This window comes from Heptranchias perlo, unplaced genomic scaffold (assembly GCF_035084215.1).
Source record: "Heptranchias perlo isolate sHepPer1 unplaced genomic scaffold, sHepPer1.hap1 HAP1_SCAFFOLD_44, whole genome shotgun sequence".
Classification (NCBI taxonomy): domain Eukaryota; kingdom Metazoa; phylum Chordata; class Chondrichthyes; order Hexanchiformes; family Hexanchidae; genus Heptranchias; species Heptranchias perlo.
The window spans coordinates 9,964,580-9,981,144 of NW_027139453.1; the positions used below are offsets into that span (position 1 = coordinate 9,964,580).

The 16,565-nt window shown below is 42.9% G+C and overlaps 1 long non-coding RNA gene across 1 annotated transcript in view; it reads left to right on the top strand.

Annotated features, from left to right (window-relative positions):
- Positions 1-325, top strand: part of LOC137312850 (uncharacterized) — a 72,949-nt gene extending 72,624 nt beyond the window's left edge. The window contains exon 3 of the long non-coding RNA XR_010960845.1: positions 221-325. This is a non-coding gene — a long non-coding RNA (uncharacterized lncRNA). The remainder of the gene's footprint in view (positions 1-220) is intronic.
- The last annotated feature ends 16,240 nt before the right edge of the window (positions 326-16,565 follow it).

The following is a 16,565-nucleotide window of genomic DNA, read 5'->3' on the forward strand; positions in this document are numbered from 1 at the left end:
TGTGTCATCTCTCAGTTCTATGATATTGTTTCATAAAACTGTCCTAGATGTAATCTAGAAATGTATTGCCCTTACGTCCCAGTCTATGTGAAAATTAAAATCACCCTTCATAACTGCTTTGCCTTAGCTACAGGCTCTTCTGACCTCCGTATTTCTGTGCAGGATCAATACTTCCTGTTTAAAGTATTTGTTTCAGTAATTGAATGTTTTCATGCCCCAGTTCACCTCAGTTGATTGTGATTTCCAGTGTGATAGAGCCGTCCACGGGTTCGGGCTCTGAACAGCAATTTGATTCTCTCATCCGCGACTGACAGCACACCCATTTCAAACAATTGTAAACAATTTTACAACACCAAGTTATAGTCCAGCAATTTTATTTTAAATTCACAAGCTTTCGGAGGCTACCTCCTTCCTCAGGTGAACGATGTGGAAATGAAGTCCTCGAAAGTCCTTCATTTCCACATCGTTCACCTGAGGAAGGAGGTAGCCTCCGAAAGCTTGTGAATTTAAAATAAAATTGCTGGACTATAACTTGGTGTTGTAAAATTGTTTACAATTGTCAACCCCAGTCCATCACCGGCATCTCCACACCATTTCAAACAGGCACAGAATGATCCGGGAGTGACAACACACCCCTTTTAAAAAGGGACAAAATAATCCGGGAGTGATAACACACCCCTTTTAAACAGAGACAGAATGATCCGGGACTGACAGCCCCAACCTTTTAAACAGACATGGAATGATCCGGGACTAACAGCACCAACGTGAAAATGATTTTTCAGTGCTGTAAGCAACTGAGCTAACCGGCCAGTTCCGAGAAGAGCTGCTGGCACTTTCAGATTACTTTGCAACGTTGGCGTCCACGGGAACCGAATCTCTGCAGCTGCCTCTCAAAGAAACTGCTGGAGGGTCGAAATTTAAGAAGATGTGCAACATAGGCCTGAAATATCTGTAATCTCTGCAACAACGTATAGCACAGGCCTGAAAAATCTGTAATCTCTCTAACATTGTGTAACATAGGCCTGAAACATCTCTGAACTCTGTAAAATTTTATAACATAGGCCTGAAACATCTCTAAACTCTGTAACATTGCACAACATAGGCCTGAAACATCTCTGAACACTGAAACATTGTATAATTCAATTTCTTATGTTCTTATAATTAGGTGCTACAGGGAGCGGGCAGGATATTGGACATGAATTTAGATTTGAGGTTAGGATCAGATCAGCCATGATCTTATTAAATGGCGGAGCAGGCTCGAAGGGCCGATTGGCCAACTCCTGCTCCTAATTCACATGTTCTTATGTTCTTATAACATAGGCCTGAAACATCTCTGATCTTGATGCAGCAATAAATCTGATCTCTCTCTCCTGCTCGCTGCTCAATTCTTTAATATCTCACCTAGTCTGGTCTCTCTTCCACCCGCCCCTCTCAAGCAGTCAGCAGCATGATTCTAAGTACCGAGAGCAGCACTTTTATCATACACAAACATATACAGTCACATGCACACGAATACGAACACATACAGGCACATACATACACATAAAGGCACATACACACACATAAAGTCACAGACGCACATACACATACATACAGGCGCATACACACATATACACGCGTATACATACATATAAAGACACAGACACACATACGGCACAAACACAAACATAAACATACAGACATAAACGCACATACAAATACACTCATACAAATAAACACACAAACAAATAAAGGCACATACACACACATACGGAAACATACAGACAAATATGGGCGTCACACATAATGCCACATACAAACATACACATACACACACATAAAGGCACATACACACAAATACTCATACATACACAAACAGGCAAATGCACACAAATAAAGGCACATGCACACACATACACACAGAGAGGCACATGCACATATATCAAGGCACATACACAGACATACACATACACAAATATAAAGGTATAGAATCATACAAAGTTAAAGCACAGAAGGAGATCATTTGGCCCATTGTGCCGGTGCCGGCCGATAATGAGCTATCCAGCTTAATCCCACTTTCCAGCACTTGGTCCATAGCCCTGTAGTTTACGGCACTTCAAGCGCTCATCCAAGTGCTTTTTAAATGAGTTGAGAGTTTCTGCCTCCACCACCCTTTCAGGCAGTGAGTTCCAGACCCCCACCACCCTCCAGATGAAATCTTTTGTCCTCAACTCCCCTATAACCCTTCTACCAATTACTTTAAATCTATGTCCCCTGGCACTGACATATCTGCTAAGAGAAATAGGTAATCTCTCTCCAATCTATCTAGTCCCATCAGTATATTATATACCTCAATTAAAACTCCCCTCAGCCTCCTTTGTTCCAAAGAAAACAACCCCAGCCTATCCAATCTTTTCTCACAGCTAAAATTCTCCAGCCCTGGCAATATCCTTGTAAATCTTCTCTGTATCCTCTCTTGTGCAATCACATCTTTCCTGTAATGTGTGACCAGAAATATACGTGGTATTCAAGCTGCGGCCTAACCAATGATTTATACAGTTCGAGTAAAACCTCCCTACTCTTATATTCTATGCCTTGGCTAATGAAGGAATGTATTCCATATGCCTTCTTAACCACCTAATCTACCTGTCCTGCTACATTCCGGGATCTGTGGATATGCACTCCAAGGTCCCTCACTTCCTCTACATCTCTCAGTATCCTCCCATTTATTATTTATTCCATTGCCTTTTTTGCCTTTCCCAAATGCATTATCTCAAACTTCTCTGGATGGAATTCCATTTGCCACTTTTTTTGCCCACCTGACGAGTCCATTAATATCTTCCTGCAGTCTACAGCTTTCCTCCTCACTGACAAGACACGGCCAAGTTTTCTATCATCTGCAAAATTCTTGTTCAAGCCCTCCACATTCAAGTTCAAACCATTAATATATACCACAAGAAGCAACAAACCGAGCACTGAGCCTTCCATTCGCAAAAACACCCGTCGACCATTACACTTTACTTCCTGCAACTGAGTCAATTTTGGATCCAATCAATCACTCTCCCTTGGATCACATGTGCTTGTACTTTTTGACCAATCTGCCATGTGGGACCTTGTCAAAAGCCTTGCTGAATCCATGTACACGAGATCAAACGCTTTACCCTCATCGACCCTCCTTCTTACCTGCTCAAAAAATGCAATCAAGTTAATCAGACACGACCTTCCCTGAACAAATCCATGCTGACTCTCCTTGATTAACCCGTGCCTTTCTAAATGACGGTTCATTTTATCCCTCAGAATCGATTCAAATAATTTGCCCACCACCGAGGTGAGACTGACTGGATGTATTACTCTATCTATCTCTTTCTAGATTTTCAAACAAATGGTACAGCGTTAGCAGTCCTCCAATCCTCTGGCACACACCTGTAGCCAGGGAGGATTGCAAAATGATGGTCAGAAACTCCGCTATTGCCTCCCTTATTTCTCTTAACAGCCTGGCATACATTTCATCCGGGCCTAGTGATTTATCTACTTTCAGAAATGCAAAACTCCTTAATGTTTCCGATGTCGCCAAGTTTATCCCATCCAATATTTCACAATCCTCCTACTTAACTTCAATTCCTGAATCATTCCTCTCCTTTGTGAAAACAGAAGCCAAGTATTCATTAAGAACCATACCCACATTTTCCACCTCCACACATAGGTTACCTTTTTGATCTCTAATAGGCCGTATTGTTCCTTAGTTGCCCTCTTGCTCTTGAAGTATTTATAAAACATTTTTAGGTTTTCCTTAATTTTAGTTGCCCTTATTTTTCTTTTCTTTCCTAATTTCCTTTTTAATTTCAACTATTTAATTTAATTTCACTTTCTATACCCCTCTCGGCTTTCTGCAGTATTGAGCTCTTGGTGTCTGACATAAGCTTCCGTTTTTTGCTTTATCTTTCCCTGTATCCTTCTTGTCATCCAGGAGGCTCCAGATTTGGCAGTCCCATCCTTTATCTTTGTGGCAACACTTTTACTCTGAAACCCTTGCATCTCCCCTTTTAATGGCTCCGAATGCTCAGAAACTAATTTACCTTCAAGTAGCTGTTTTGACTCCACTTTTGCTAAATCACTTCTCAGCTTAGTAAATTTGGCCTTAACACAATTTTGAACTTGAAATCCTGTCCTATCTCTCCTCCAAACTACTTCATCTAACCCTATCAGCATCCCCTTCGATTCATTTCTCCCTCGTGTGCTAAAATAGGGATTTAAAAGGGAAGTGGGTGTCCTTGCAGATGGATCATAGAAAGTTAGCATACAGGTATGACATTCAATTGGGAAGGCAAATGGTATGTTAGCCTTCATTGCAAGGGGGTTGGGTTAAAATAGTAAGGAGGACTTGCTGCAATTGTACAGGGCACTGCTGAGATCACACCTGGAGTACTATGTACAGTTTTGGTCTCCTTACCTAAGGAAAGACATACTTGTCTTAGAGGAGGTGCAGCGAACGTTCACAAGTTTGATTCCGGCTCACTAGATTCATCTCTGTTTGTGGAAATACGCTTCGCAGAATAGCAGGTATTGCTTGCCAGCTATTCAAAAATTTCAGATCAAAATTAGAAAATGCACAAACAGATTCAGTTACAGAGACGGACTGTCAAAAATAAGGAAAAACAAGGTCCAGAAGATTTAGAGAGAAGCAAATCAGAGGCATCGATATTTCCTGGATAAGGAAGAGTGTGTATATGTCACTTGAAGATGAAAGGTAATAAAATTAGTTCAGGAATCGAGGCTGGATGAGATGTGGAGGCAGAGGTGCAGCAGAAGTTAGAACCAAAAGCAGGCTTCCCTCTCGAGCAATGGCAAAATCTTGCAGGACCCCAGGCCACTGGTGGGCCTTGCACATCCTGAGCAGCTCATTTGCGAACTAGGGGTGCAGAAGCTGTGATCAGCTCATGCAATGTGTTCAGAGTACATGCTGGGATCAGTGTGAAATTGCTTGTGTTGGGATAGTCCTGATGCATCAGGGATCTTAACTGAGAAAGAAGACACTGAGAGAGAGAGATAGGAAACAGTGACAGGTGAAAATAAGAGAGAGAGGGAGAGAAAGAGACTTAGAGAGAGAGAGAGAGAGAGAGGAGAGGGTAGGAGAGAGAGAATGAGGCAGAGAGATAGAAAGCAGGGGCGAAGGTATAGCAGCAGAGATGGAAAAGAAGGGAATGAGGCAGAGAGAGAAAGAGGAGTGAGAGACAGGAAAGCGACAGAAGTGGCGAGAAACAATGAGGCAGAGAGAAGAAAGAGGGACGATACAGATGGAGTGAGGGGGAATTAGTGCGAGGCAAGAAGAGGGAACGTGAGATAGAGAACAGAGGAAGGCAGGAAGTGTAAGAGAGACGAGGCAGAGTGAAATAAGCGAGAGGGAGAGAGTGAGGGATTGAGAGAAAAAAAAGAGAATCCCCGGAAAGGTGAATGAAAGAGGGAGAACGAGGCAGGGAGTGACAGAGCCAGAGATAAATAAACAGAGGCAGAGAAATCAGAGGCAGAGAAAGAAAAGCATAGAGAGAAATAAAATAAGTCCAAGAGGGAAAGAGTGAGATAAAACGAGACCGAGGGATTTGGCAGAGGCAGAGAGAGAGAGAGACAGAAGGTGGAACAGATTTTATCCCTGCTTCCGCACACAGTTAAATATTTCTTATATTTTTACTCTTCTATAATGAGAGCGCTGTTGGATTATAATCACAGATTTTGAACCCATAAAATTTTGCTCAATAAGTATTGATTTTGAGACAGTTACTGATGTCAGAGCTGGTTCATCCAGCAGCATCGAGTTATACTGCCAGCTATACATGGGTCTCTGGTCAATCGCCCTCTGCATTGACATATCAAACTCTCCCAGGGCAGGTAAAGCAAGGGTTAGAAGGAGATTAAAGCTCCATTTACACTGCCCCCATCAAATACTCCCAGGGCAGGAACAGAACGGATTAGTTACAGAATAAAGCTCCCTCTACACTGTCCCATCAAACATTCCCAGGGCATGCACAGCACGGGTTAGATTCAGAGTAAAGCTCCCGCTTCAATGTCCGATCAAACAATCTGATGGGCCTGATGCAATGCGCGTTTCCTTCCAATCTTGAACCTTGAACGGTCAGAGTGCTGACACTCTGGGACACCTGTCTTATCTCAGTAACTTACTGAATGTGTGATTAAGCACTTTCAGAGATTCCCTGCTGTGGTCTCCTCTTCCCATTACCTACAATTCCCACATCTTCCCCAGCCTCATAAGACCCCTGAACACCCCATCCTCGGACACAATGATCCTAAAGAGGAACAAGACACGGATATGAAGCTGTGATCAATGCAGTGAGATTTATTTCTGAGTACAGCCCATTATTCAGACAGCAGCAATGCAGGGTCAGGGGTTGTGGGATCGACACAATCAAATAGAACCTGCTCCCCGTGAACGAAGGTTTCATTCAGTGAGAACTTGGAGAGCTCGGGCTGGTGAGAATCCATCACTGGATCTTTCACTCGTTCGGTCCACAACATTGTAACCCATCGCCGCAGAATATCGGCAGAGTCTCCTCGTTTGCGTTACAGGAGCCCTGACGACACCTTGCTCCAAACAAGCTGCAGCCGCCGTCTTGAACTAAAATCCAAAATGAAGAGTTAATTAATTGACCGTTCTGGACATAGAGGGAGGGAGAACAATGAGAAGACATGAAGCGGAGTCTGTCCGTGTCACTGAGACTGACTCTGGACCACACATGAACCTCAGCTCATTTTTACTTCATTAAACCTCACACTGGCCCTCCCCGACATGCAGAGACTCATTCTTTGTCCTCAAGGGCAGACCAATAGTTTTTCCACAGAATGGAGCCCACCGTTCGCGCTTTCTGAGACTGGAGACAAAGAAAAGAAAGAATAGCCTTTCCCGTTAACAGAAGGGCCCGAAGAGTTTCACAGACAAAGGGTTATTTCCGAAGTACCGACACTGTTTTGTAACCAAATTGCTCACAGCAAAGTCCCACAAACAGCAAATGAGATTTGACAGTGTGGGGTGTTTCTGGTGATGTTAGTTGAGAGAGTGATGTTGGTCCAAGAAACCAGGAGAACTCCCAGCTCTTCAAATAATGCGACCAAGTGTTTCCAGCCCCATGAACAGGTAGACAAGGTCTCCGTTTAAAGATTCATTCAAAAGATGACACCTCCAACAGTGCTGCAATCCCCCAGTGCTGGTCTGTCTGTACTGGAGTGGGACATCAGCCCATCACTTGTTCACTCAACTCCCAACTGAGGTAAACTGACACCCGGCTCCTGAAAATTGATAGTTTCACCGCTTGACTCCTCCACTTATTCCGTGTCCTCATATCCTGATCTCTATGAAGGCTGCAGAATTATTCGAATTCAGAAACCTATTTTGAAACCCTTTTGATCCAATCCCCTCCCCTCATGTTATGAAAATCTGACTCATCTCTGGGGATCGGTTCCTCAGACGCCTCCAGTATCACTCCCAATTCACCATTCTTTGTCTGTGGGTCTGAGCAGACGAGTGTGGGGGAAAGGGACTGAAGGAGCTCCCGTCCGCACACTCACATTTTACAGCAGGTAACACTGATCGGGAGCAGGAACTGTGAGTTTCCCCCTTCATAGTACATGGGTACTGAAACCAATTACAGACTTTCCCAAACAGGTCAATTCTCCGGCTGAGATCCGGTAACTCGGCACTGGCCAGTAATTTGTGCTTTAATTCTTGGTCTGTTTGGATCCTCACACAACACCCACCATTCCCACTCCCCGCTCAGGTACCGACTAAACAATCGGACGATTTTCTTGTGGAACTGGTTCAGGTTAAATTCTTCATTCATTCTTACAATATTACAATAATGTTCATTTCAGCAATCAAACCGTGAGCTTCAGTCAGAGAATAAAATAGTTTAAACAAAAATTGGTGTTGAGAGATCAAAGAAACTTACTTCTTGCAAAGGAAGAAAATCCGCCAGCTACAATACTTCCACCGAACACATTTCGAGCAGTGATGGACTGAGTCAGCACCTGGAATACAAATACCAAATTTAGAACTTTCGCCATCTTCCGCTGAGTACCTCAGAGTCAGGATCAGACGGCTGGAGTTCACAATTTTTGTATCTGGACTTAGAGAGTTTGCTGTATTTATAATCACATAAAAGGGGAGTGACTTTCTGAAAATATCCTGGGAACAGGACTTTCCCTTCCGTGTGACGGTGAATCAGTTGGCAACTTGCCTCAGTTGGCAGTTCTCTATCGTTCAGATCACAAGGTTGTGTTTTTGGCCCCACTTCAGGGTTTGAAACATGAGCTCATCTGACAGATTGTGCCAGGTACAGAAGCAGGACATTTAATGGTTAACTCCACCCCCACTATTGCTTCCACAGGAGCTCTAAATCTGCCCCCTCTCTCCTGTTCCCTCCTCGTGCCCTTTAATATACCACTTAAATTGATCTCTCTTCCACCGAGCCCACTTCAAGCAGTGATGAACTAATTCAACACCAGGACTCCAAGGGCCGAGAGCAGCGATTTCATCAGTTTTGGCAAAGAGTTTGCTGCATTTTATCATCACACACACGGGGACTGACCGGTCTCTGAAAATACCGTGGGAAAAGTTGCTTCCGTCCTGTATGACTGCTGATCAGTTGACAGGTGGACTAAGCTGTCAGTTCTTTATCTTTCAGATCACAAGATTGTGAAATTGGACCCAACTTAAATGTGAGTTCCGCTGACAGGATGTGCCAGTAGACGATCAGGGCATTTAACCCATCAAATCCAACTACAGTATTCTCCACACATGAAGCCTGTATCTAACGCCTCGCTCCTGCTTGCTCCCTGTGCCCTAGAGTATTTTCCAGCCTGATCGCTCTTCCACCGTTAAACAGGCACAGAATGATTTGGGACTGACTGCACATCCCTTTCAAATGGATACAAACATAAAATGATCTGGGACTGAGAACGCACCTTTTTAAAAGACATCGACACAAAATGATCCGGTATTGACTGCACACTCCTTTTAAAGAGACATCGACACAGAATGATGCGGGATTGAGTGCACATCCCATTTAAACAGATATAGACACAGAATGATCCGGCACTGACGGCAGACCCATTTTAAACAGACATAGACACAGAATGATCCGGCACTGACGGCAGACCCATTTTCAACAGATACAGAATGATCCGGAACGACAGGACACCACGATTAAACAGACAGTGACACAGTATGATCTAGGACTGGTGTATATTATTGACCTGAACTTAGGTAAACAGTATATGATTTAAAGTTTTCAGCAGACACGAAACTCAGAAACGTGGTAAACAATGTGGCGAATAGTAACAGTCTTCAGGAGGAAACAGAGAGACTAGTAAAATGCGGAGACCCATGGCAGATGTAATTTAACGCAGAGAAGTGCAGTGATACATTTGCTGGAAGTATGAGGAGAGGCAATATAAATGAAATCGTTCAATTTTAAAGGGCGAGCAGGAACAGAAAGATCTGGGGGTATATGTGCACACATCTTTGAAGGTGGCAAGACAAGTTGAGAAGGCTGTAAAAAATATATGGGATCCTGGGCTTTATTAATGGAGGCATAGAGTATGAATGCAATAAAGTTTTGCGAAACATTTATTATACACCGGTTAGGCCTCAGCTGGAGTATTGCGTACAATTCTGGACACCACTCTTTAGGAAGGATGTCAAGGTCTTTGAGGGGGCACAGTCGAGGTTTTCCAGGATGATACCAGCGAAGTTGGACTTCAGTTATGTGGAGAGTTTGGAGAAGCTAGGATTGTTCTCATTAGAGCAGAGAACGTTATGGGATACCTATAGAGGTATTCAAAATAATGAGGGGTTTTGATTGAGCAAGTAGGGAGAAAGTGTTCACTTTGGCAAGTGGGTCGGTAACCAGAGGTAATAGATTTAAAATAATTGGCCAACGAACTAGAGGGGAAATGAAGAGATTTTTTCACACTGAGGGTTATGAAGATCTGGAACGCATTACCTGAAAGTGCCTATCAGGCTCGATAGGACCTTTCAAAAGGCAATTGGACATGTACTTGAACAGGACTAATTTGCAGGACAATGTGGAAAAAGCTGGGAAGTGGGATTGAATTGGACAGTTCATTCAAAGAACCGGCACGGGCCCGACTGGATGAAGGGCCTCGTTCTTTTCTGTAAGAACGTATCATTCTATGATTCTCTAAACCTGCAAACTTCTTTCATCTCGATTTGACATCATCAGGTGGCGTTTACCATTCTTTGTGTTTCTGGACTTCTGAAGTGTGGTTGAACCGTGAGACAAAAGTTTCCTGTAATTAGTGCGGGAGGAAGCTATCAGTGTAAATATCAGATATACACGTGGATGGTTCACTGGGTACCGTCGGAACCAGATACACTGCTCATTCCGGTTATTTGTCCAGCAGAACACAGCGATCATTCTCTTCAACTGTACTCACCAGAAGGAAAATGAAACAAACTAAACTGTTCTGTCATCTTCTGCTGGTTTATGTCCACTCATAGAGAACGTGACCTAGAGAGAGAGACTGAGAGATTGGATTGGCTTTTTCACTTTGTAAGCGATTATCCTTTGTATTTATTGTAAGAGGCGGTTCCATCCCTAACGTCCTGTGACTGACATTCTCATTGATACTAAGATGTGTTGTAAAAGAGTTTCTACCAATTGCACGTTGCGGATAAAGCTGAACATCGAAAACGACTTTGAAACCAGTTTCGCTTCGCACCCTTGAGTAGGAGATGGGTTGCTGGTTGTAAGGAAAGAAGTTTGTAAAATCAGCCCTTCAGAGCAGTATCGGTGAAATGTGTTCTGGACGCATTCTATGTGATGCCTGTTGTACAATGAAGGGGCGCTTGCACACAGTAATTCCAGAATCCTTACCTTGTTGGGTCCCGAACTGTTACAAATCGCGCCCTCGGATATTTTTTCCTTAAATTCACAATGAGTAAATATCACTGCGGTAAAAAAAGGCCCCGCGATAAAGCGAACCCAGGATGTCCTATTTATTAAACAAGTGCTTTGACCAGATAAACCACGGCGCCAAATCACTGAGATCGATCAGCTACCGCAGAGCAGAGAAGGTTGGTTTGAGGAGTATCCTCATCGCTTCTCTTGCCTATTTCCCGCAGGTTTACCGATACTGCCAGTGTCTCTCGCTCTGTTTATCTGTGTCAATTTGTGAGTTGATTCTGATTTAAGACGTCTGTTTGTGTTTGTTTCTTATACAAAATAAATGAGGAGATCAGAGAATTCTCCTTCTGACACTGGGGAACTAATGAGACAAATTTATAGCAAGATATTGTTTATTATGATGCAGCAAAGAAAATCTGCCATCTTGAGTGATTTCGGTTCAGTTTCGTCGAAAAACAAACTGTGACCCCCAACCTATTTCGAACACAGCGCCTTTAAGTTGATGCCAGACACGCTGTTATTGAACCTCAGGCTGTAGTCAGCGCACTGATGACCTTCAAGTTTCGATGGGCTCTTCAGGCACTTCGTGTGACACAAGAGCTTTCCAATCGCGACCAGCTCCTGGAGACGGAGACATCCGTCAGAAGCAGCTTTCGCCGCTCGGGGCGATATCGCGCTCGAATTAATCGCCTGCCGTCAGCGGAAGGCAGCAAATCCAAAACAAAGCATTGCGGACAGCGTCTGGAAAACAGTTAACCGTTCAGTGTGCAGACTTTCGTGAGAGCTCCAAACAGGACCCGCGGAAGTTTTAAACTGGGTATGTGGATATGACTGCGCTTTTGCTTTATAAAATATCGGAGTATACATTTGAGTATGACGTTTAAAAATGAAGTATGGGTATGAATGAGTGTGAGGTTTAAATTGAAGAATGGGTGTGTGTGAATGGGTTAGGGTCACCCTAACGCAAACCCTAACTTTAATGTTTATAGCAACGTAGGAGCAGAAGTAGGTGATTCAGCCCCTCGAGCCTGTTCCATCATTTTATTGGATCATGGCTGGCCTGTGTCTTAACTCAATCTGCAACCTTGGTTCCCGAACCCGTCGTACGCTTGCCAAACAAAAATCTCTCAATCTCAGTCGTGAAATTTTCAATTGGCCCAGCCTCAACAGCTTTTTGGGGCAGAGTGTTTCAGATTTCTAGTCCTCTCTGTGTGAAGAACTATTTCTTGACATGAACCCTGAACTGCCTGGCTCTAATTTAAAGGTTATGCCCCCTTGTTCTTGACTCTCCCACCAGAGGAAATATTTTCTCTCTATCTACACGATCAACTCCTTTAATCATCTTAAACACCACAATATTTAAGGGAATGCAAGCATCGTATGTGGATTCTGTCCTCAAAATTTAACCCTATTGGCCCCAGTAATATTTTGGTGAAACTGCTCTGCACCCCTTCGAAGGTCAATATGTCCTTCCTGATTTGCGGTGTCCAGAACTGAACACAGTACTCGAGATGTGGTCTATCCAGAGTTTTATATAACTTTAACATCACTTACACCCCTTTATATTTTAACCCCCTTGAGAAAGAGGCCAACATTCCATTCGTCTTTTTTATTATCTTTTGTACCTGTCTACCAGGTTTTAATGATTTCTGTACTCGGACCCCCAATTCCCTCTGCTCATCCACAGTTCCTAGCTTCTCGTCATTTAGAAAATATTCCGATCTATCAATCTTAGTTCCGAAGTGGATGACCTCATACTTCTCCACGTTGAATTCCATCCAAAACAGTTTTTTTTCCACGTAATTATCTACCAATATCCTTTTGCACATTTCTGCTCCAATCTACACTATTTACTGTACCACCTGACTTGGCATCGTCAGCAAACTTGGATGTCTAGCTCTCCATTCCTTCATCTAAGTTATTTATAAATATAGTGAAAAGCTGCGGCCCCCTCTCAAATCTGTGGGTGCCACCTCTAGTCACATCCTGCCAATTGAAGCACACTCATTATCCTTACTCTATATCATCTACATCTTAACCAATTCGCTATGCCTGTCAATAGTTTCCTTCCAATTACATGCACTCTCATTTTTGTTAACAGTCTCTTTTGAGGAACTCTAACGAATGCCTTCTGGAATGCCATATAAATAACATCAACAGACACTCCCTTATTTACCACGTTGGTTACATACTCAAACGATTCAACTAGATTCGTTAAACATGACATACCCTTTAAAAAGTCATGCTTGCTCTCTCTGATCAGTTCATGTTCGTCCAAATGTTCAATCACTCTGTCTCTACTAACAGATTCAATTAACTTCCCCATAACAGGTGGTAGACAAATAGACTATAATTTCCTAGTTTATCTCTCTCACCATTCCGAAATAATGGAGTGACATTGGCAATTTTCCAATCCAAGACGAAACTTCCTGAATCAAGAGAGATGGAGAAGATCATGATTATAGCATCTACAATGCCCTCGTCTATTTCTTTTAATACACTGGGTTGGAAACCACATGGAGATTTGTGTGTCTTTAGTCTCGTTATTTTCTCCATTGCATTCTTTTACTCCGATTCACAACAGAAGGCGGCTGAAACGAGCACGATATGGGCGCTGAGAAGGAATTCTACTTCCCAAGGCTGGATCACACCCGGCAGGAGCTGGTGGAGATTTGAAAGTCTTTATGTATCACAAAGCTAGTATTTATGAAACGGTGCCTCAAATATCTCCATAGCCAGGAAGGGCGAACTGACCATCAACGACCTCGAGGCAATAAGGTAGCACATTCAGATCTGGAGGCTGCACATTAAAATCACGTCAGGGTCACCGTTACCTTTATACCAGATGTGTGTCTGGATAAATCGAACCGCCTCACAATAAACACAGTAGCCTTTAAAACTTTAGCGGACGAGTTTGGGGAACGATGTATGTTATCCTCACATTAATGCACTCGTACAAAGTTCGGGAGAACTCTGTGTGAATGATTTACTGGGAAATCTTCAAAACATTTAGAAAATTCTCCCGCTCACTAACAAAGAAACACAAACTGACGAATTCATTCATTCAGAAACAACAGGTGGAGAATCATAGACTGCAGCTCAACGAGATTGTGAGAGCGTCATTTCGCTGCGTGGTGTAGATGGTTAAAGTGCCAAGAGAAACATATTGACAGAAGTGGGCCAATTAGACCTTCGAGCCTCTTCCGCCATTCAAAGTCGGGGAACACTTCAGCAGTCAAGGACATTCAGCCACCGACCTTCGGGTAAGCATACTCCAAGGCGGCCTTCGAGACACACGACAACGCAAAATCGTCGAGCAGAAATTGATAGCCAAGTTCCGCACCCATGAGGACGGCCTCAACCGGGATCTTGGGTTCATGTCACGCTACACGTATCGCCACCAGCGAACAAATGTTATCTGTTTTTAATGTAACGGGACATTTGCTGTCTTTCTCTTCCTTCTGGATGTCTCTATGTTTCTGCCTCTCTCTCTCTCTCTGTTTTTTTTTTGGTTGTTTGTGTATTCGGTGGCCTTGTATGTAACACCTCTCTGTCTGCACACTTTGATTGCCTTGGCAACGGGCAGTTGGAAAGACTGTCTGTAATCACCAGGTATTGTTCTGTGATTTATAAATGTGAAGGGTTCGAGGATTTCATTTCCACAACATTCACCTGAGGAAGGAGGAAGCCTCCGAAAGCTTGTGAATTTCAAATAAAATTGTTGGACTATAACTTGTTGTTGTAAAATTGTTTACAATTGTCAACCCCAGTCCATCACAGGCATCTCCACATCATGGCCATTCAATGAGATCGTGGCTGATCTGTGACCTAAATCCAAATCGCCCCCTTAGCCCAATATCCCTTAATACCTTTGGTTCACAAAAATCTACCAATCTCAGATTTATAAAGAACAATAGAGTTCGCATCAACTGCAGTTTGTGGAAGAGAGTTCCAAACTTCTATCACCCTTTGCGAGTAGAAATGCTTCTGAACTTCACTCCTGAAAGTTATTTCTCTATTTTTAGGCTGTGTCCCCTATTCCCAGACTCAACAACCATCAGAAATAGGTTCTCTCTATCTAACCTATCAGTTCCCCATGATGTCTTGAAATCTACGATCAAATCACCACTTAATCTTTTATATTCCAGGGAATACAACTCTAGTTTGTGTAATCTCACCTCGCAATTTAACCCTTGTAGTCCAGCTATCATTTTTTAAATCTACACTGCACTTCTTCCAACGTCAATATATCCATCCTAAGGTGCAGTGTCCAGGACTGAAGACAGAACTCCAGGTGTGGTCTAACCAAGCCTTTGTATAGCTGCAGTATAACTTCTACCCCCTTGTATTCTGGTCCTCTAGATATAAAGGCCAGCATTTCATTCGCCTATTCGATTATTTTCTGTACCTGACCCTGACATTTTAATGATCGATGTACATGGATCCCGAAGTATATTTGGACCTCCACTGTTTCGAGCTTTTTATCATTTATAAAATATTCTGATCTATCCTGTTTTGTTCCAAAGTGGATGACCTGACGTTTGCCGACATTGAAACCCATTTGCAACAGTTTTGCCCATTCATTTAATCTACTTATATCTTTATTACTTTGTACTCCCATTTACGTTGCTTACAATGCTTTGTGTCATCAGCAAACTTGGATATGTGGCTCTCTATCCCGTCATCTAATTCGTTAATAAATACAGTGAGCAGTTGAGGTCCCAACAAAGGTCCCCGCGGGAAACCACTCCTCACATCCTGCCAATTTTATAAACTATCCGTTATCCCTACTCGCTGTCTCCTGCCGCTCAGCCAATTCCCTAACCAGGTCAATAATTTGCCCTCAATTCCATGGGCTTTAACTTTAGCCAACAGTCTCTTATGAGGGACTTTATCGAATGCCTTCTCGAAGACTATATAAACACCATCCATCGACATTCCCCTGTTCAACACTTTAGTCACAATTTCAAAAATTCAATCAGGTTCGTCAGGCATGACCTATCCTTTACAAATCTCTGCTGTCTCTCTCGGATCAGCTGGAAATTTTAAAGATATTTAGTAGCTCCATCCTTAATTAGAGTATCTAGTCATTTCCTGACAACAGATGTTAGGCTAACTGGTCTATCATTCCCAGTTTTCCCTCGCTCACCTTTCTTAAACAGCGGAGTGCAATGTGCAATTTTCCAATCTAAAGGAACGGTTCCTGAATCGAGAGAACTTTGCAAGATTATATTTAAGGCATTTGCAATATTCTCAATTACTTCCTTTAAGTCCCGGGGATGGCAACCTCCTGGTCCTCTGGGACTTGTCACTTATTGGTGCCATTATTTTATTCATTACTGTTAATGCGCTTACACTCTTCCTATGCTTAACCCCATGGATTACCACAACTGATTCTGTGCGCTCATTTATTTTCTGATCCCGGAAACGAGAAGAAGATATGGGCAGAGATCTATCACTGGAGCTTCCAGAAGAACAAACGCTTTTTTCCTCTGAGTCACTATTCTCTGCTTCTGAAATACGGACTGTTTGCCCCATAAATGATTCAGAGTATAACCGTATTTCTAACTATTGTATTTAATTATTCAACTTGCAGCACTCGGACAAATGTTTCTCGCCCTTTGTCCTGGATTCATATAACTTTTCATTTGG